The 20,173-nt window shown below is 36.5% G+C and overlaps 1 protein-coding gene across 10 annotated transcripts in view; it reads right to left on the minus strand.

Annotated features, from left to right (window-relative positions):
- The window catches only part of SOX5 (SRY-box transcription factor 5), a 652,738-nt gene that overhangs the window by 227,120 nt on the left and 405,445 nt on the right, over positions 1-20,173 (minus strand). The gene's annotated exons all lie outside the window — the stretch shown is intronic.

Consider the following 20,173-nt stretch of genomic DNA (forward strand, 5'->3'; position numbering starts at 1 on the left):
TAATTGAGAAGAAGTGTTGTACTCACAGATTTCCTAATAACAATGGTATTGATTACCTTTAATTGTTCTTTTACAGCTTTCTTTCAAAAAAATCTTCAGTTTTTACAAGGATCATTAATTTCCTGACTTTATGAAGTACTTAATGCCTTGATGGCTAGTTGTTGTAAGAAATGAAATAGTAACCAAACATTAAATGTCCTCTATCTAATGGTTATTTTTAACTCACAGTTCAAGTAGTTCTGTCATCTATAAAGGATGAAGCAATTGTTTTCAGTTTTCTAATTCTCTATTTCCCTCTTCAATTTCATACCTTCTTGTAGAGACAATATTTTTCACAAAGGTGGTCCTAACGACTTTCACTAGCAGCACAATGGCAAAACTCTGTGACTCCCTAGAATGCACACACAATCCTCCTCACATGAGAGTCCACAGAGGTCTACTCATTAATTTTAATGGAAACCAAAACTAGTTCAGCATCTTCAAACTTGCCTTCATTAATGTGAGAGCCTTCTCCTCCACGCCCCCTCCAACATAATGCAATGTTCTCTGCATATATTCCTTTCCCCTTTTATGTCTCTTTTATACCCTACCCTTCTGTACACATCTCTGAAACACTTTTTTTCCCCTCTGCTAACATATGCCATCTATACCTTGCAAAACTTAGGTCAAAGTCTCTGAACAAAGCTTGCTGCAGAATACACAGACTGCATAATGTAACGCTGCAAACATGAACAGTTTTTGTTTTGATCAGGTTCTCCAGAGTTTTTATTCTTTTTCGTTATCTGATTTCCTTACATTTTTGTACTCCACGCATTTAATGAATATTATCTCTTAAAAAAGTCAATAGATCATCTTGTGATCTCAGTTACAGATGTGGTTGAAAAAGCCTTAATTTTTCAATTGTTTTCATGTTAAACGGTACAGAATCGACACATACTGCTTTTAGTGATCTGTGTTACAATATTTTTTGTTTTCTCCTGCATCTTTTTTTTTTAACTCTGGTTTAATAAATCCCAACATTTCAAAAAAAAAAAAGCGCCTTTTCATAAACAGATCATTGCTAAAAGTTATCTCAATAAAATTTGAATAAAGCAACATGGAAGTTATGAAGTAAAAAATCGTATTTATTCCACAGATTACTTCCTTTTGGCAAAAAAAAAAAAAAAAAAGATTACCATTGGTTAAGAAAACTTTTAGTGCAAACAGTTTTGCGCAGTTTGAATGTGTTATACTAGTCAATAAATTCCCTAACAGAATCGGATTTAACTGAGATTACAATCTGGGCCATCATATGCCCCAAAAGCCAAACCCAGTGATGTTAATGAGAGACTTTCAACTGACGTCAATGACCTTTTGACCAAGCCCTAAAAAATGTTCCGACTTCAGTCAACAGAAATGCTCCATTTTTTTTTCCCTTGCAACTCCCTTAATTTTTCTTCTAGACTTGCAAAATTACTATTTGCTAACAATGGACTTAAAAAGTGAGCTGTCATTTTTTCTGCATATAAAGTAGACATATATAGGCCTGCATAAACTGATTTTTCACACTGATCTAGACAAGCAAAATAGTTAATTTCATCATCAGTTCAGATTTTATGTAACATTCAAAACCTTTATGACCAAGTGGCAAATTTTTTTACTACACACAAGGCCAGAAGAGGAAGTATCTTGAAAGCTACTTTCTTATTCACACTTGAAGACAGATAAGCCAAATACCATGCTTAGTTAACAGTTCTTAAATCCACCTATACCATCAACTTTGTATAGGAACAGTATCACCCCTAATTTTACCAGAAACTACTTTCTTATTTTATTCCAAAGTGGGCCCCAAAGACACTCACTTGTGTTTCTTTGTATGTCACATAATGGTTACAGACACAAAGCATGTGCAACAGCTGCCTAAGCCTCAGGAATCATAGATGCTATTTCCAAATACATTTTGGGTATATACAAGTGGGTTCATATGTACATATATCTGAGCATAAAACAAGTTCATTAGAAGAAGCATAAGAGCACAAGGACTGAATGATATGTAAAGTAATACAAGGTGATTTTCAAAATCATTAATTGCTTGGCATTCAAATCGAACCTCCAGGTATTTTCAAAATTACTCTAATTTCCCTGCCTCTCTTTCTGGGGAAAAGGAATTGGGACAGGGGAAAGACAAGAGAGTAGTTTGTGGGTAAAACATCATGAAAGAACTCTGGATGCAGAATTCCCAGTTCTTTCATATGTTCTATGTAATCATGGAAAAAGTCACTTTTGTTTCGGCATTTCAGTTTCCCACCTGTAAAATAGGCACAAAGCAAGTAATTTCTTATAATGTAAAGGTCTTAGAAAGATAAACTCATTAATAACAGAGACGGTCTGCTTCTACAATGTCAACTAAATGCATTTCAATAGTACCACAGTTAAGAAGACTTCGCAGCTGGACCAAAAAAAGGGGAAATGTTCCACACAGATCTTTTTAAAAAGATAAATTATACATTAAAATATACATCTAGGCAACAATCCCCAAAATAAAATGTTTCCTTCCACTGCTCTTGTTAGGTGTGCATGTATGCAGCGTTTGCCTATCACATACATGGGCTATTTATACACTTGTGGGCTTTAAGATACACTCCACTTAATCAAAACACATATACAGTAGGGGAACAGCTGCAATCACATCTCAGTGGGCTAAATTACAGTACACCAGTGAATTATTCATTCAAAAAGATCTGTAGCAATCACACATTCATTGCGTGATTTGCAATCTAAGAGGAATCCTCTCTTTTCCATACCAGCGGATGAACGCACACATCAGCTACTGCTGTTGATGACAGTTCAACATGTATCCTCTAGCACACCAGCTCGAGAATCTGTCTTCCCCACTTGCCCATGTTCTGTCAGAACAACAACCTGAAATGCTAAAATATCTCCGTTTAGCTCTCTCTGTTATATTTCACTCTTTCTCATGACATTACTGGAGAAAGTGAAAAAATTTTCAGTGCCTCTGGATTTTTACTTTTACCACATAAAAAGAAAGGATACTTCCACATACAACCTACTCATGTCAATGGCTGTATAAAGCTAAAAACTTCTAGGAAGGAAAATCCTGTTATTACGTATGAGAGTTTAACCATTCCTGTGAAAATACTCAGAGAAATCCTTAATGCCAAGAAAGACATGTCAGCAACAGTTTAAAATTAATCCCCTGAGAAGAAAGTTCCCTCCTAACAAGCAAGATTTAGCAAGCTCCTTTTTTGAAAGGACAAATTCACATGACTTTTCCAGTTAACTGAGAGAAAAGCAACAACACTGCAAAGAGTGGTATTAAAGACCTTAAATATCTACTATTGACCTTTTAAAATTAAGTCCATCAAGCCACACACCAGACATATCTCTCAGTCACTGAAATAGTGGAAAAATAGACACTCCTTCACCAGAGAACAGTCTCTCTCAGCTGCGCAACCATTTCACCTGTTCAAGTTTGATTACATTCCAGCCTCTGGCACTGTTAATCCTGGTAACAGTTTTATGCAGTTAGCAGCTGCTTCATGGATGGGGCTCTATTGTTCATTTGCATTTCGAATTGCTTTGCTAATGTGTGCTGGCACAACATTTCATCCAACTCTGAGCTGGGATTGTACTCACCAACACCTGATGCTGTGGATTCCTGCTCTTCCCACTTCCGAAAGCCAGACAAGGATCTACACAGATCCTGCTGAATCAAAATCCCTAGATCCTTCTTTCTCGCCTCAACAACAGCAACAACAAAAGGGTTGGCCCACGTTTCCTCGTCTTCTGCTTTTGTTCCAAGCCAGAATCCACAGGAAGACTTGTTCATTTACAAGAAAGTTGTCTCTATACAGCTAAACAGCTTTCCACCTATGGAGGAAATATCTCTTCCAAGGTTTAATGATAAAACAGGCTTCTGCCCTTTCAGGATGAGGTCAATAATCTTCCTTTGTTAATCTTGGGCAAGCTTTACTTAATCTAGCCCCCTTGTCACCTTTGTGATTGACAGGAAAAGTCATGTCACTGGACAATGGACTTATCCTCACTGAGCAGTATCTTTTTTAGAGATTACACAATGTTACCCTTGCTCTCATAAAAAGTGCAAACACTTTGCTGTTAAGAGAAACTATTCATTCCAACTGTATCTTTCAAATTGTCTCTCTCCATTCCCAGGGTCCAACTAAGCCCTATTTCAGTTCTACAGACGGACAGTGGAGTGCTTAATGAAAAGAAACAGGTTGTACTTGGTGAGATTTCCAAAATATCTCTTAGTGCTCTAAATAGATCTCCTCTTTTCCTTCCTCATCTAGAGATACACATTATTCCTATCGGCAATTAAACTCAGACAGAAAACTCTGTTTCTGTGACATTAAAATTTCGTCCCAAACCAACCAATAACTGAAGCAGAAGAAAACTCAGAACTAAGTCTGAAACTGTTAATTACCACCATATGGTATGCAAGGAGGCTGCATCTGCAGCGAAAAAAAAAAAAAATCATTATGAGAATCAAGCTTCTGGCTTTGCAGCCAAAAACACCTGGAATAAAATACTTATGTCTTTAAAACAAGGACCGATTTTAAGAAGCCTGTGATCCTAAAACCAACCTAACAGGTTATTTTTTCAAAGCTGGAATTTTGCCCATACTTTTCTCTTTTAGAATGTATAAAGAAGAAAGAAAATGTTTTTGCTCTCCTTTCTACATTACACATGTAGGCCTATCTATTTTATAGTCTCCATAGTGACCAGGAAGCTGGTAACAGTATGACATAAGACAGAATAAAAAGATAGAATACTTCACACTTCTGAAAACAAATGATTCTTAAGTAGTTTAGTACTGCTTGCTAATTGTTTTTATTTATTTTACCTAATCAACTTTTAGGGAATTAATATCTATGTTTAAGATTCAATAGCGTAGCTACTTGAAGTGAAAATCTGAAAGTTATAAAAACACTCTCAAAACCCACAGGAGGTCCACCAGCAATTATGACAAAAAACAAACTTGACATTTGAAATATTTTTTAAGGTTTAAAAGAAACAAAATACTCACACAATATTCACACAGCAAGAATAATCTTTTATTTTTTCTTAACCTTTCATTTTAAAACTTTGCCTTAATTAAGGTAATTAACTTACTGTAGGAGCGTAAGTGCCATCAGCTGTCAATGACAGTCGGATCTTCAAAACACTTCAGTGATTTGAAAAAGTCTCTCATTCTACATTCTATGTCATAGGGGCTGTAGGGCAGATATTAACATAAACTTCTATGGTTTATGATGTTGTCAACCTGACACCTTCAGGAACATGAAATACATATTCCATAGGCTTCCCAACGGATGCCACTCTTTCTACATTTTAGAATTTATTTTCTTCTGTCTTACATTTAGGTAAGTCTTTTGTCTATAGGTTTCCTTCATGGAGCTAAGCTGTTCATCAGTGGTGGAAAGGAATGATCGCGAGGACATTTAGAAGAAACAGCAGAGGACACAGTAAGAAAAAGGCAGACCATGTAAAAAGGAAGAGAAGGGGGAAAAAGACGTATAACATACACTGTTAGGAAGTAAGAACTGACAAGAACACATAATGGCTGTGTTCTTTTATCCATCCAAGAATGGGTAAAAAAGGATTTCCAAGGGTATCACGTAGACAAACCTAGGAAAATGTACATCCACAGGTTATGGTTCTGCAGTTAGATCCATGTAAACCAGCTGCTGTTCTTTTTTTTCTAAGACTGTAGTTTTAATGATCACAAGGAACTGAAATGTAATGGAGGGTGAAAAAGTTGATAAACAGATCTGAAAGCCAGCTGAAGAGGTCATCAAGAAAGAATTTTACCTGAATTAGGCAAAATATACATAGTAAACAGACATGCATATCTTTTCCTGTTTAATATGACCATGCTACAAGCCAAATAATGTTTTGGCTTTGCTAATGTATTCAGGACTCCATGATCTGTATTTTGGAAGTCATATCGGTTGTAATAGACTTAAAGAATCCTGATCAAATCTAGCTTTCCCTTTGCTTGGTACTATATTTTTAAACATTTTTTGTCAATCATCACTATCTCTTGTCCTTCAGGTTATATTTATTTGAAGTCAAGTGTTGCATCTAATTAATGATCTCTTTTAGATGAAGCAGAATATATACTGGCACAGGTTTCAATGAGAAGACTAACAGGTATTTCAAGTATTTGACATCTATGAATCTTGTTGAAAATTACTTGAAGCTCAAAAAGAAGACCATCTGCTCTATGAACTCTGCTACATCAGACACTTTCCCTTCTTCCACCTTTTTCCTCCATATGTAAAACTGTGACAACAATAAATATTTCCTGCAGCTTATGGCATTTCTTATAATTGATGTTAAAAGCCCAGAGATTATTGGACAAAAGCCTCATAGCGGCTATATTTTCATTTTTATTGATGCAATAAATACTCAGCTCTTCCATTACTCTGTGGTGCGCCACAGCCCAATCATCTGAAACCGGAAATTGGGAACACTCTCATATATCAAGCGCCACCCCACAATATCTGACAATAACACTGAAATGTACTTTGATTTTTACCAAATACCATGATACTCAGACTGCTGCAATAAATGCACAAGCAAGAGAAAAATTCAAGCGTTTCCAAGGTTTGGAGATGAGCTATAAGAAACTGTTCAGTTGCTTTCACACAAAAGGAATAATTTGTAATCCGTTTTGCATTGATTTCTAACTTTATCCTCTGTGATTTACAGAACATAGGAGCAGATTTTTCAAGGATTTAAAGTATCTAAAGATATAAGGAGATGCCTAGTAGGATTTTGAAAACGCACAATTATATGTATTCATTTAATTCCTCCTGATTTCATTATAGGTCCCTGAAAATAAAGACTTGGAACCAGCACAATGTGACTGACTCTGCTTCTTCAACAGACCATTATCAGACTATCTGCAGTACAGAGCACAATCTGATAACCCACACTTTAAGACAAACATTTCTTCTCTGGCTCTTCTGCATTCCAGCCCATCCCAAACATACAGAACACGTTTAGTATTTCTTACTGCATATCCCACCATTTCTACGTGATTTATTACAACTCAAAGAATTATATGCAAACTGTGGATCTGTTTGCAGTAAAAAATATATGAGAAAATGTTGCGAGCGAAATTTTAGAACCTTTTCATATCAGATGTCTAACAGGCCTGAGGGTTTTTTCTTAATTTATTTTCTTCGGTTTTATTTTTGTCCCACTTTTTTATCTCATTCCCTGTAATGAAGCATTCCCCCATACATAAAAGTAAAGTGCACATCTTTCTACAGAATTTAGATATTAAATATAGTGAAAGAGTAAGCTTTGTCCTGGGTAAATGCGGTTAGTGACATAATTCCTGACACCCATTCTCAGACCAGATCTCTCCTACTGCTTCTTTCCTCAGCAATACTCATTTTAAGAAGGTAATATAGGATTACATCTATTTGCTCTCGAAATACATAACAAACAAAACTGGCATTTTGAGAACTCCTAATATGTTAGCTATAACCTGCAAAAACAAAGAACATGTTGTACTGTAACAGCCTTGTTATCTTCATGCTGGTAATCTTCATGCTTAAAAATAATAAATAAAACTCTGTAAAGCACTTTTAAGACTTTTATGATCTCCTCCTTGGGAGACTAAAGATCACCCTTAAGACCTTGCTAAACAAAAAATAAGAGTACTTATCAAAACAGCTTGGTAGAGTCTTCAGCATAAATTAAATCCAACTAATAGGTTGGAAATCATGTGGTATAAAATGATTACCTTTGTAAAACTACAAACCTACTAACCACATACAACAGCTCTGGGTAAGTGTAATAAAACCTACACTGACTGTCAAAAAGAGTTTCCTCACCATCTTTTGTACTGTGAAACAAACCCATTGTCTGTGCTAACTCCTTGAAAGTTGCCGTACAACTAAAGAAATGGCATAGGCTAGCATTGGCTCCCAGGCTGTTCTCAGCTACCTAGCTTCCTACTATGATTTACCAGATTTTAGATGGGAAAGGGATGTAAGATCACTTCATCTGTTCTCTGGTAGCCTATTAAAAAACAAAAACCCCAAACAAAAATCCCACCAGACAGACATACTTCATCTCATTCCTTTGTCTGGGTAGCTGAGAGAGGAGCAAAGACAAGCAACGTACAACTTGGTCAAAACTGTGTCCTCTGTGTTGAGGACTATTTTGGAGGACATCTTGTCTGGAAGGGACAATTGTCCAAACTGGGGAACAAAAGAAAACAAAATATCCTGCAATCATAAGGGCCTGTGCTCTTCATACTAAGGCAGTGTGATTCTGCCAAGTACCTAAAACAAATATAGAAAAAAACTGTGCACTTGGACCTCTGACATAGTCCCAGTTGTTTCATTTGGGCTAGTAAAACATCTCAAATAGACTCTAAGTTTTCCCATTCCCCTGTCAATAATCTTCAGAGTAAAAAAAAAAAAAACAAAAACCCCATGTCAACAAAAAACCTTTTTATGCTGAAATATTCCCTTGTATTTGCTTCTTTTCAACCTAAAACTCTTCTTATTCAGCTGCCTCTTCGAGCATTCTGGACTATTCTTCCATGCTAGTGCTTGCACCATCCACATCTTTTTTGACAGCATATATTTACTTTGTTATTACTGGCCCATATTTAGCCTTTCCTCTTTCAGTTTTCCCTCACAAATCAGCTCCTACAACTCTTTAATCATTTGTTGCTTGCATCTGAAATCCCTCCAATTTGCTGACTTCTCTAACGTGGCCAGAATAGAACACATTATTTCACATGTAATCTTAGCAGAGTTATGAGGAGAAGGACAATTACCTCCTTGTTACCGCCTTTTTTGCTGCCTTGCTGCATGACAAGCTCATATCTAATTTGTTTTAACACACCTAAATCTTTTTCAGCATTACTGTTTTCCAAGTGCCTTACTCCCATTGATTATCTGTGTTTTGCATTACTTTATCCAGCTGTATCAGTACGTAATTTCATATTTGATTATTTCCTGCCATGCCATGCAGTCTCCCCTCGATTCTTTTGATATGATTCTAAGCTACCCGGTGCACCACTGGCAACTTTAATGAGTGTATTGTGCTTCACTTGTTCAAACTTCTGCAACAATGTATTTATTTCTCTGTATTTCTACAATATTACTACAGGCTCACTGTTGGATGAATCCCATATCAAGAACTAGACAACTTGTAGCCGGCAAAGGACTATAACTCTGTTCCTTTCAGTCCACTTTTTTCCCAGTCACCTCAGAATAATACAAGGGATGGATGTCTCTCATAGGCTCTGACAGACGAGGGAAAGCAAAAAGGTATTACAATGAAGTACACCTGTGCAGAGTATATTGCCCTAGGAATTTATTCCCCATTTCTACTCAAGGAAAAGGTATCTATCTCTTTCTAACATTCAGCATATCTGCCTCTTCCTACTAATTAAATAAAATCATACTGTACAACATCCTTTTACTCTCTCCTCAACAGCTTCATTTTGAAAGAGAAAAATAATGCATTATCTGGAACATTCAAATGAGATGCATGAAATACTGTATGAAAGAAGCACCTCACAATGCATGCATACTTACAGACTGAATTTCATGCAACTTCCAATCATCAATTATTTTGGAATTATTTGTCCTTTATACTTTTGAAGATCTGAGCCCATACATTTAATAGCAGGAATCTTGCACATAGCCTACATGAAGGGTAGGTGAGTGTGGCTAAATCCACTACATTTTTAAAACAATCATGTTCTGTTTTACAAATGTTGTATATTGTTCATGAGTCTTCTCATTTCACATCTATTTGTCTGCTTTTACCATGTATTTGTTCTCCTGCTTTTCAAAAGATTACAACTACACTTACAGGATGATAACTGTCAAAATCATCTTTGCCTCCACAGAGATTAGCATCACTTTATTTCTTTTTCTGAAAGCAATCTTCTGGAAGTTCTCGTTTTCAAGAAGGGCCAGAAAACATTACTTTATTAAAATGGAACAGCTACCTGAGAAACAGTCCCATTGTCTCCACTGAAGTTAACTGTAGCATAGGATACCACATTTAGAATATGAATTTTTCAAAACGAATTCTCTTGGTTCAGAACTATGTTTGTCTTATTTCTGAAATGCATATTCTCTATCACATGGGACTCATGCATCTGCTTTTACCTAAGCTACCTGTTCTTTTACCTGCTTTTTTAGACTTCACCAATTACTTTGTCTACTACTTACCCTCTTACACTTTGTAAGTAATGACTATGCAAACCATAATTTATAGGGTTTTTTTCCAAGCAGTAACTGTTTTCACCCTTTTAACGGTTACTAAAAGACTTACTTTCCCTACACAATTTCTTCACCTGCTCTTTATGTCATTTATGATTCGATTTTCCTTCCATCAAAAATTGTTTCACTATTTCAGTGAAATGTGGAAATCTGGTATAAACCAAAGCAGTTCTCTCAACTTCAGGGAAAAGACTGAACAGGATTTTTTTTTTTTTTTTAATGATTTTAAAAAATGTATATATTCTATGTTTACCAACACAGAATAAATACATTTATAGAAAATCAGTTCCACAGAACACATTTACAGAATAGGAAACAATCTTATTTGGATCTTATGCACTTCAAACAGAGGAAGGTCTTCTCAGAGAATGCCCAATATATCAGAATAATTAATAAAAATTAATTACAAAAGTCAGTCCACTTAGCACTGATACATAAATGTAATAAATGTTAGAGCTACTAAAAATTTGTTAATTAATCCCTACAGAATCCCTTTGTGATAATGCTCATAGTGCAAATTTGGAAACAACATGAACTGACTTGACAGGTTCCAAAGCAAGGTAACGGCAGAGTACATTCACCATACAAGGTTTACCAAGAACCAATTCTCTGTTCACTCCTCTGGGTCTTAGCACACCTCAAATTGTAATACTATGCTCTGCTCAGGGCAGCAACATGATGTCATTTTATCATTTAAGTCTCATTCTAAAGCTCATTCAAGCCAAGCTTAAACAAAATTTAAAATGCACGTAGATTCTGCATACAGGAAGCAGTTTAGACTGAGGTTGAGTGATGCAAAAAATCCAATAAATTCTAATTTATGACAGACTCACAGTTATTCTCACTCTGCAGATTAGTTATTCTTTCCTCTGTTCCTTTAAACTGCAGTCAGTAGCATACATAGCCTACTACTACGAAGAGATCTTTGTGATAAGATGATATCAAGGGATGTTGTGACACTTCTGATTAAGAATTACACAGTAAGCAAACTGTAGAGAAATGCTAATATTCCTCCCCTTTCTCATCACTTACCTAAATTATTCTGAGTAATACAAATGATCTTTATTATCTTTAAGGTGGTTCGTTCTTATTCTCTTATGCCATTTTTTCAGGAAATCATCTAGATGACGAAGTCCACTAAATACGTTCTTAACAATTCATATTTTGCACTGTTGTATGTTATGTTCACAAACAAACAAAAAACCCCAAAGAACATCTATTCTTCTACAGTCATAGTCAACTACCCATCATCAGCTGAGGATGAATAACTTTTGCTGGAAATAGCCTTTCTTCTCCAAGCTCCTCTTTGAATCACTGAATTCTAAGTATTCCCTGCAGTTTTCAGTCATCCTGAAGTGATGCTGAAAAACCCACAGAATTGCCCAACCCAAATAAGAAAGACACAACTTTCTCCACTTTAACTGGAAAGAATGTAAGCATACTTCGTGACAAGGAAGCACTGGTTGACTAACAGAACATTAAAAAAAAAATAATAATCTGTCTTTTTCTGACCTTAAATGTATCAAGAGTGAGTCTCAGGATGCAATCCAGTCAGGTATCATCACTGTGCCTACCAGTTCTGAGCTGATGTACAGAAGGCTTCTAACAAAAAGTTCTCTGCAATCCATTCATTATACTTAGCAACATCAAACAGGGAAAAATAATTAAAAAGCTCCTATTGAGCACTTAGAGACCTTGAGCACAGTCAGGGGGTGACCACAAAGACAGGATACTTGGTTGTAAGAGTCGTGCTTCATCTTTATATATATATATTCATACACATTAAAAGAAATTACAGTACGTTTCTGAGGGGTTTATCACTTTCTTCCTCCATTTTATTTCTGTCTATGCTTACAGCATACATATCTAAATGTACTCAAAAGACTTACCTAAATATTTTTTCTTTAAATTTTCACATGTACATGTATGTGGAGACTACACATTGGAAAAAAAAAGTTGCCTGAATAAATTAAATTACTTAAATTAAGAGTGAAAATCCCGTGTAAATAACATTGTAAACAGTTACAATGACACTATGCTGTGACATCTCATATACCTGACCACTGACTGCTCTCTTGAGTCGTTAGTGTAGTCCATCATAGTCATGTTCAAGGGTTGTAATATTAGCAACAGTCATAATATTGACCATATTGTTTCTTTCATCACTGTCACATATTAATTGGGAAGCCTGTTTGCGTAATTCATAGATATTATAGGTACTTTCTTCCTTCCATCCAGGCCTTGTGGTAAAGAAAGAATAAGAAATTTGAAAGGGTATGGACAGACTCTGACAGCTGCCCTGTCTTTCAACCCAGTTTTACACATCTTTCTCGTGACACCAGTTTTCATTGACTGTTTAGGAATCAGATTCATAAAATAAGTCTTTACACTGTAGGTTCAAATTCAATTCAAGCCTATACAAATCACGACACTGTTATCACATAAGAAGCTGGTATTGTGAAAAAGATTAGATGATGTGTAAATCACATGTACCCAAATCAGCCAAAACATCATCTCCCAAGGAGAAAATCTGGGACTAGGAAGGCCCATAGAACAGAACAGGAATACATAGTTATATCTTCAGTGACTAATTTGAGAATGTCTGAAGACTGTCTAAATAACATCCTTTTGTAAACATTTTTCCATTAAGATACTATTTATCAGTCTGTTTCTCTTGATTTCAGCACATATTTGTAATCTAAAGAAGCTGGACAGAATATTGAATGATTAGCAAGAGTTTCACAAGATCTCCATCAGTGAACTGCATTTGCCTCTACAGGTTATTCTTAGTGAAAACGAGATCACTTTTTCAGAAGACTAAATTGTTCTGGAAATCTTACTTCCAGAACACATTTTATTTTAAGCCTTTGTGTGCAAGTATAAACTTTTTCATCATAGTATAAAATTTTCATCATAGCTATTATTCACTTAAATAAGAACTTTCTTCCTTGGAAGTAACAGAATGAGTCTTAGTACCAGAGAGGTCAGCCTGTACACAGTGTACACTTAATAAAACATGACCAGAATTAGCTGTGAAAATCTCTCAAAATAACTAGTAGTTTGTCTTAGGTTTTATTCTTTTGCTTAACTTCTGATGAAAAGAAACACTCTCTTACAGTATCCAGTGAAGGTACTAATGAAATTAAACTGGAAAACAGCAACGAACGTCTTTGAAAATTGCTAGCCGTTCTTGTGACTGTAGGGGTTGCGTTAGGATTGGCATAGATTAGAAGAAGTTTACATGAAGGCATTTGTGTTCTGCTTCTGTAACAGGTGAACCTCCAACCATGCACAGGGATAAGCAGAACCATGGCTTTAAAATGTAACCTTTATTCATGCTATTTGCTGCCCATGTATTTTGTGAGTCACATCTATCTGCTTGCTTTAACTGACTATATTGCTTTAACTGTCATTTAAAGAGTCAATACAGCTGGAACTGAACTCTGCTTTGCAGACGTATCATTAACAAAATAGTTAAGAACCATTTGCAAAATGGGTACTACCAGGGATGATGCGAGGCAAAAAAGACACAGCTCTACTTTCAAACTCCAGGTTAAGTTATAGCATTATAGGCAATTAATAAAAATATAATATTTTTATGCAACTAGATGTGACCTCTAAAGCCACAGCAAGACAGAAAACATAGGACTCTTTAATGTCATTTTTACAGTTATTTATCTGACTATAACCACACTTTAAAGCGTTAAGGTCAGCTGGTCATGAAGCATGAGCTACACTTCTGACTAGCATGCACTGCATTTGACTTGAGAGTAAATAAGGGACTGACACTCCATTAACCTTCACAAGTACAATTATTTATCAAAACAGTTCAAAAGACTACCCGACAGAGAATTGATAAATCTGGAAATGAAAAACGAAACTGCAACAGAACAAACTGATCTTTTGCCAGTGATGAAGAGCTATTTCCTACCACAATTCCCAGGGCAAGTCCTCCAGTTAGTTTTCTAATATAGCCATCCATTTTGAAGTACTATCTCTTAATTCACTTTGGCTTTGACAAAATCTCAGAACTTTTTTTGTTCTTTTTTATTTCCATCTTCTTTCTTGGAAATAATACATGTTAATACCCTGTATTTACAGGAATTTTCAAAGACTTTCCTCATAAACACACGCAGAAAATTCGGAAGAGTTCTAACATGCTTGGTCATAGCTATTCTCTCGTGCTTTTAGTTTCAGTACAAGGACTATGCCTGTTCACAATATTCCTGTTTGGTGAGCTGGCCATCACCTTCCTACCAACATATAAACTTTATTAAGGACTTATGGTAGTTTATAACTGTGTGGTCTTCAAATTTTGTTAATTCTGTAAGATTTCTATAATATGCTTATGTTGTGAAATCCTACCAAAATTCCTCATGGAAGCATGAGGTTGAGGTGTCCATCAGCAGCTGTCATCTGCCATTAATTACTTTGACTTTTTGACTGCAGTAACACTCTGTACATTCAAAAAAATTGGGAGTTTGCTCAAAATCTCCCATCAAAAACTGTCAGGAGTGAGACTGGGAAAAAAAGGGCTTAATCACATGATGATTCACTCATAATCAACTGGAAATTTAATCGATCATTGCCATCTTGTCTTGCATACTAGATTTCCTTTGGCAATAATATACAACTCTTTATTCCACTGCACCTTAGGCTGATACCTAGCCTCTCTCAGATGCACAGGTAGGAATAAATCACTAACTATTCACCACTGGTGTTGGAGTTACCACAGTAAATCTCAAAAAAAACCCAAAACCAGCAGTGGTGTGCAGCAAATTAACTATCTTCCTAGCCTTCACTCTCCCCTTAAGATCAGTATTTATTTCAGTTCTTTACTTAACGTAAAAATGCATCAAGTTCTATGAGCACAAACAGCTACAATTTCCAGGTGGCTCATAACGTACACTTTCTTTCTGGTCATCACAAGACAAAAATCTCAAAATGTAAAAATAGAGAGACAAGGAAGATAGAATAGCTTTAAGAGGAATGTGGCTCTTCTCTTAACGAGTAGTCCAAAACACAGTGAAAAGAACAGAACTGTTAAGGTCAATTTCTACTACAGATATTCCAATAAAGTAGAAAGATTGACTTGATAACTCCTTTTAAAAGAAGATTCATTAAGCACATAAAATACAGAAGAGCACAACCCTCATTATATCAGTTACCCTATTTCAGCTTGTACAAACAGTGGATTCCTTAAAGATCATAAAAGGAAATGGATTTTGATTTTAAATCTGTTGGATGCTTTATCTTGTACATACAAAAATAATTATGTTCAGAGAATACTGAGTACTTTTTAAATGTGACTCAGATTATTGATATCATGAGGTCTGTTTTGGTTTTTTTCCCCATTGACTTCCAGATCAAATGTCTTAAAATATTTCCTCCCTGCCAACTCCTTGTCCTGGAAACTCGCTCTGGTTCTGAGGCTCAATATTTCTTCTTCCTCCTTCCTATGAGAAAAGATCCTGTAGCCAGACATTACTTGCAATTCTTTTGCTATGTAGGAGGCACTATAATCCACTGCACTATTTCATAGCTATGTAATCAGAGCTCTGCGAAGCTAAGCAACCCCAAAGCTTGTCCTCTACCAGTGAACTAAGCAAGATAGCAGCACACAAAGCCTTCCTCCCATTAGAAAATTTAACAACAGCTGACTAGATAGACTAGTACCAGAAAGGATTTACCTGCAAGTTAATTGAAAATAACTCAGAATCGTTTATGGAATGGTAACTGAGACACCCTGAGTCTGGTTTTACTTGGATTTAGAGTTTTTCAGTAGCATCTCAGATGTATCTACTGCAGGTTATCACTGTCATTAATGGACAATCATCTGTTGTTAAGTGGGAGACAGCTTTTAAAACATGAATGTTTCCACTATGAGTAGTTTCTGAGAAGCAAGTAAAATATGGTGAAGACAAGACCTCTACATACTGAAAAAAAAAAAAGTCTGAGAAGAGGGGATGTTAACAGCAGTCATCTTCAAATACAAAAATTTTTCCTGCACAGAGGAGCACATTTCACTGCAGTGATTTGGACAAGAATTCATGAGTTAAAAAGTGATACAGGAAAGACTAGGGTTAAACATTAAGAATATCTATCTAATGGTAAAGACAACAATACCCTGGGACAAACAGACTGGCAATCTCCTGCACTGAATAACTTCTGGAAGTTGGACTATCATCTGATAGAAATGACATTGGTACAGCTGATGCCTGGACTGAAACTGGGATTGGATGACCTTTCCCAATCCCTCTCAGTCCTACAATTCCATAAAGTGCATAGCTCTGACAAATAGATGGGCTCATTCAGTAGGGGCTCTATAGATCTGTAAGGGACTTACTCACTAAGCTGGATCAGGGTTTTTTGGTTGTGTTTTGTTTTGGATTTTTTTTTTTCCAAATAAATCAATAGGCTTGGGCCATTTTCCAAAGATGTGATTTGGTAAGTTTCAAGCCAAACCTCTCAAGCTTTACTCATGAGATAAGTGCTAAACAATGAGCCAGATTCATCAAAGCTTTATAGACTTACTTAAAAGAAAAGGAAACTGATTCAGCCAACTCATTTCATGCCAAATCAGGCAGTTGAAAATCTATTCCTGAGATTTGGAAAATCTGTCTTTCTAAAAATTATTTTTAAAATATGTTTCAAGAGTCCCACTTTTGCAGGGGCCTCAGGCAACTCTGTCATGAATCTGTTTTCTTCCTCATCTGATTAGGAGACGTATATTTCTCATGTCTACAGGAGATAGTTAAAGTATGTGTGTTTGTATATAAACACACCTACATAATATTTTTACATATATACTTATTTATATATAAGGATTAAAGAGTTTTCTATCAAAGGTTTTGTAATTAAAGCAGTGTCTTTGCTTTAAAAAAAAAAAAAAAAAACAAAACAATGAATATGCTTCTTTACTAAAAGGAAAAAAAAATCAATAGTAGGGCTGGACACCAATGTACTCTATTAAAGCACAAAGCTAAAAACCTGTTCTCAGGCAAGTTTATGAGCCCTAGCACATAAAATCCACAATTCTTCTTAGTACTGACCCTTAAGAGTACTTCCTAGGGGGAAGTTAATTCCCATGTTTCTTTAACTCTCTGTACCTCATGGACAAATGAGCTAGTTTTTCCATACATCCTACAAAAATCCTACTGGAATCTCCAAAGTCTTTCAAACAAGGCATCAAAAAATTATTACTAGGAGAGACGAGAACATAGATCTGGTGCAGTCTTATCCAGATGAGCCACAGTGTCAACTATCAATGGGGGGAGGCTGATGCTGCCTAGCTCTGCTCAGTCATGCAGCATCCTACACCTGACTGTTGGGCTGGCAAAAACCTGGGCTAAAAGCGCCATGCTGGAGAAGTGCTGTGCTGGGAATGTATAGATTTTTACATAAGCAGAGAAGAAGCCTCCACACTCCTCTTCCCATATATCTTGTAAATTCACTAGAAAACTGAATTTTAACTGCTAAACATTGTTGGTACTACGGCAATGGGCACGGACTTAGCCCTGTCTTTGCCTATTAGTCCTGTCCTTTAGACCATTAGCTGTCTGCTCCTCTAGCCCAATATCAAGCATTTACTGTAAAGGTACATGTCAAAGCAATGAGAAAATACTCAAAACCTTGCCATGCTTTCTTTTTCTGTTTTGTTCTTTGCAAGAAAACTACTTCTTCCAAGAACATGGAAAGACCATATGACTTTGAACTGGAAAACCTGAAAGATCAGTGAGTCTACCTGCTAATGAGCAAGTCGCTATTGAAATGAGCTCATTAGCTTTCATTTTTGCTGGCTGCTGATCGATTCATGAGCCACTTAGGCAGCCTCTGTAAGCTGTACATAAATTACCAAATGCATTGATTTCTACAAATAATAAATCAGGAAATCAGTCCTTTCCAGATCTCTACTATAAATGCTTAGCTCAATGGCTTTCAAAATTCATCCAAAGAAAACAATGATAACACCAGTGTTCACAGATACATTGCATCTCAAATGGCAAATATTCTGCTGCAAAAATAAGCTTTGCTGGCATCTCAGAGCAGTGAATAAAAGCTTGCCTCTGAAAATGTTAGATACAAAATGTACAATACAAAATGCACAGAATTTTGCATGAATCTGTGTAGGTGGCAGCTCAAGAAATTCACAGTAAGGAACAATTGTCTACAGCAAGGAAAAATCCAAGCTAGACGATCTCAAAGTTCTTTTCCATCTCAGATCATTAAATTTCCATAACCTTCTTCACATGACTGAAGTAATGAAAGTCCTAAGGCATCCCAGAGATAGTGCTGAGTTTTTGACATAAAAGCATTTTCTCTTGTCAACTGATAACCTCAACAACATATGAACAAAACCTGCTAAAGACTGAAAGACTCAGCAAGGAAGAGGTAGGGAACGCCTCCTTCACCCAAACACACAGTCATAATGTTACCATTTTCAGCACATATGGCTATCTCCAACATGAGGCTGGCTGACCTGACTCCACCTGGCCTCCCAACTGCTTATAAAAAATTACAGCATACATGTCCATAGGACTAACTTGCTTGCAAATTTCAAAGCACTTCATAACACTGATTTGCAATAATTTGCCTAAGGTCATGTAGGCCTTGATCCAAACCTTGTTAAAGACAAAACAGTCTTTATATTGACTTCAAAGAGCTTTGGATTGGACCCACAATGAATCACTGCACAGTAAACTGAAAAGTCAGGAACAGAAAACCTGGTCTAAGGAAGAGATGTCATTTTCTCCTTCATTGCCTCAGTTTACTGAAAAAGACAGGAAGGCAAGACTTATTTTCCTGTTCTTCTGCATCACTCTGCCAGCCCACCAAAAGGGCTATGGCTTAGCTGTATTTCAAGGATCATTATTTCATTCTAAAAGTGTTCTGATACAGTCTAACACAAAAGCCTAACTATATTTCAGTGGTATCTTCAACACCTTATTCTTTGTAATGTCACTGTGAGAGCAGCTCACTGGAGTGCCCCTGGAGACAGCTACGTCAATGTATGCCAGATGAGGACAGTGCCACAAGAGCTGCTGGACAGCATGCTCACTCCATAAACAACAGTGAATTTAGGACTAAATTCAATAACAATAAGGAGTTAAAACACGCAGACCAGATAACATTGCCTAATCCCAGTTTACTGAAAGGACGTGTCATTTTTAGAAAGTTGTCCAAACAACTGTCTTAATATTCTACACCAAAGTGGCTATTAATCAAACAACAAAGGCCCAATTAACACATAGCTGTTGTCACCTTGATGTTAAAAGCCTCTCCCTTCCCCCCTTCTTTCTTTCTTTTTGTCTTTAATGTTACAACCTAACCCAAAAATGCCTCAGGGCCCTACAGGGAAAAAAAGACAAGATAGAGAGAGGGAGGGAGTGAGGGGGAAAGGGAGAGAAAGTGGGGAGGGGAGAAAGAAAGAGAGAGAAAGAGAGTCTTAAATACCATCTCTCCTCTAGGCAGCAATTTCCACAGATGAAGAGGTCACCACTGTTTAACAGTGTGCTGCCACGTTAATTTAGTATGACAAGATAAAGCAGTAATCTCTGCTCGAAGAGGCTGTAAACCGCCTGCTATCCAGGGACATGCTCGAGTCGATTTGCACTGTATATCACTTTATACAATTGCCGTGACAAAGCCCCCTGAGTTCCCTCATGTAAATCTCTCTCTCTCTCTCTCTCAACTTCCCTGCCAGTCAGACAGCATCGGATCTGCAGTAAGCTATGCAAACTTCACGTCTTATGCATGCCAATGGACCCCAAAGCTTTGCTCACCCCCACCCCCCCCACCCTGAGAAGATGTTTAGGACTTTGATAATCCATTGATCCCACTTCCATATCGGCTTGTATTTTTCAATCTGTCGTGTTAAGTTGTCA

The sequence above is a fragment of the Colius striatus genome, chromosome 1 (genome assembly GCF_028858725.1).
Source record: "Colius striatus isolate bColStr4 chromosome 1, bColStr4.1.hap1, whole genome shotgun sequence".
Taxonomy (NCBI): domain Eukaryota; kingdom Metazoa; phylum Chordata; class Aves; order Coliiformes; family Coliidae; genus Colius; species Colius striatus.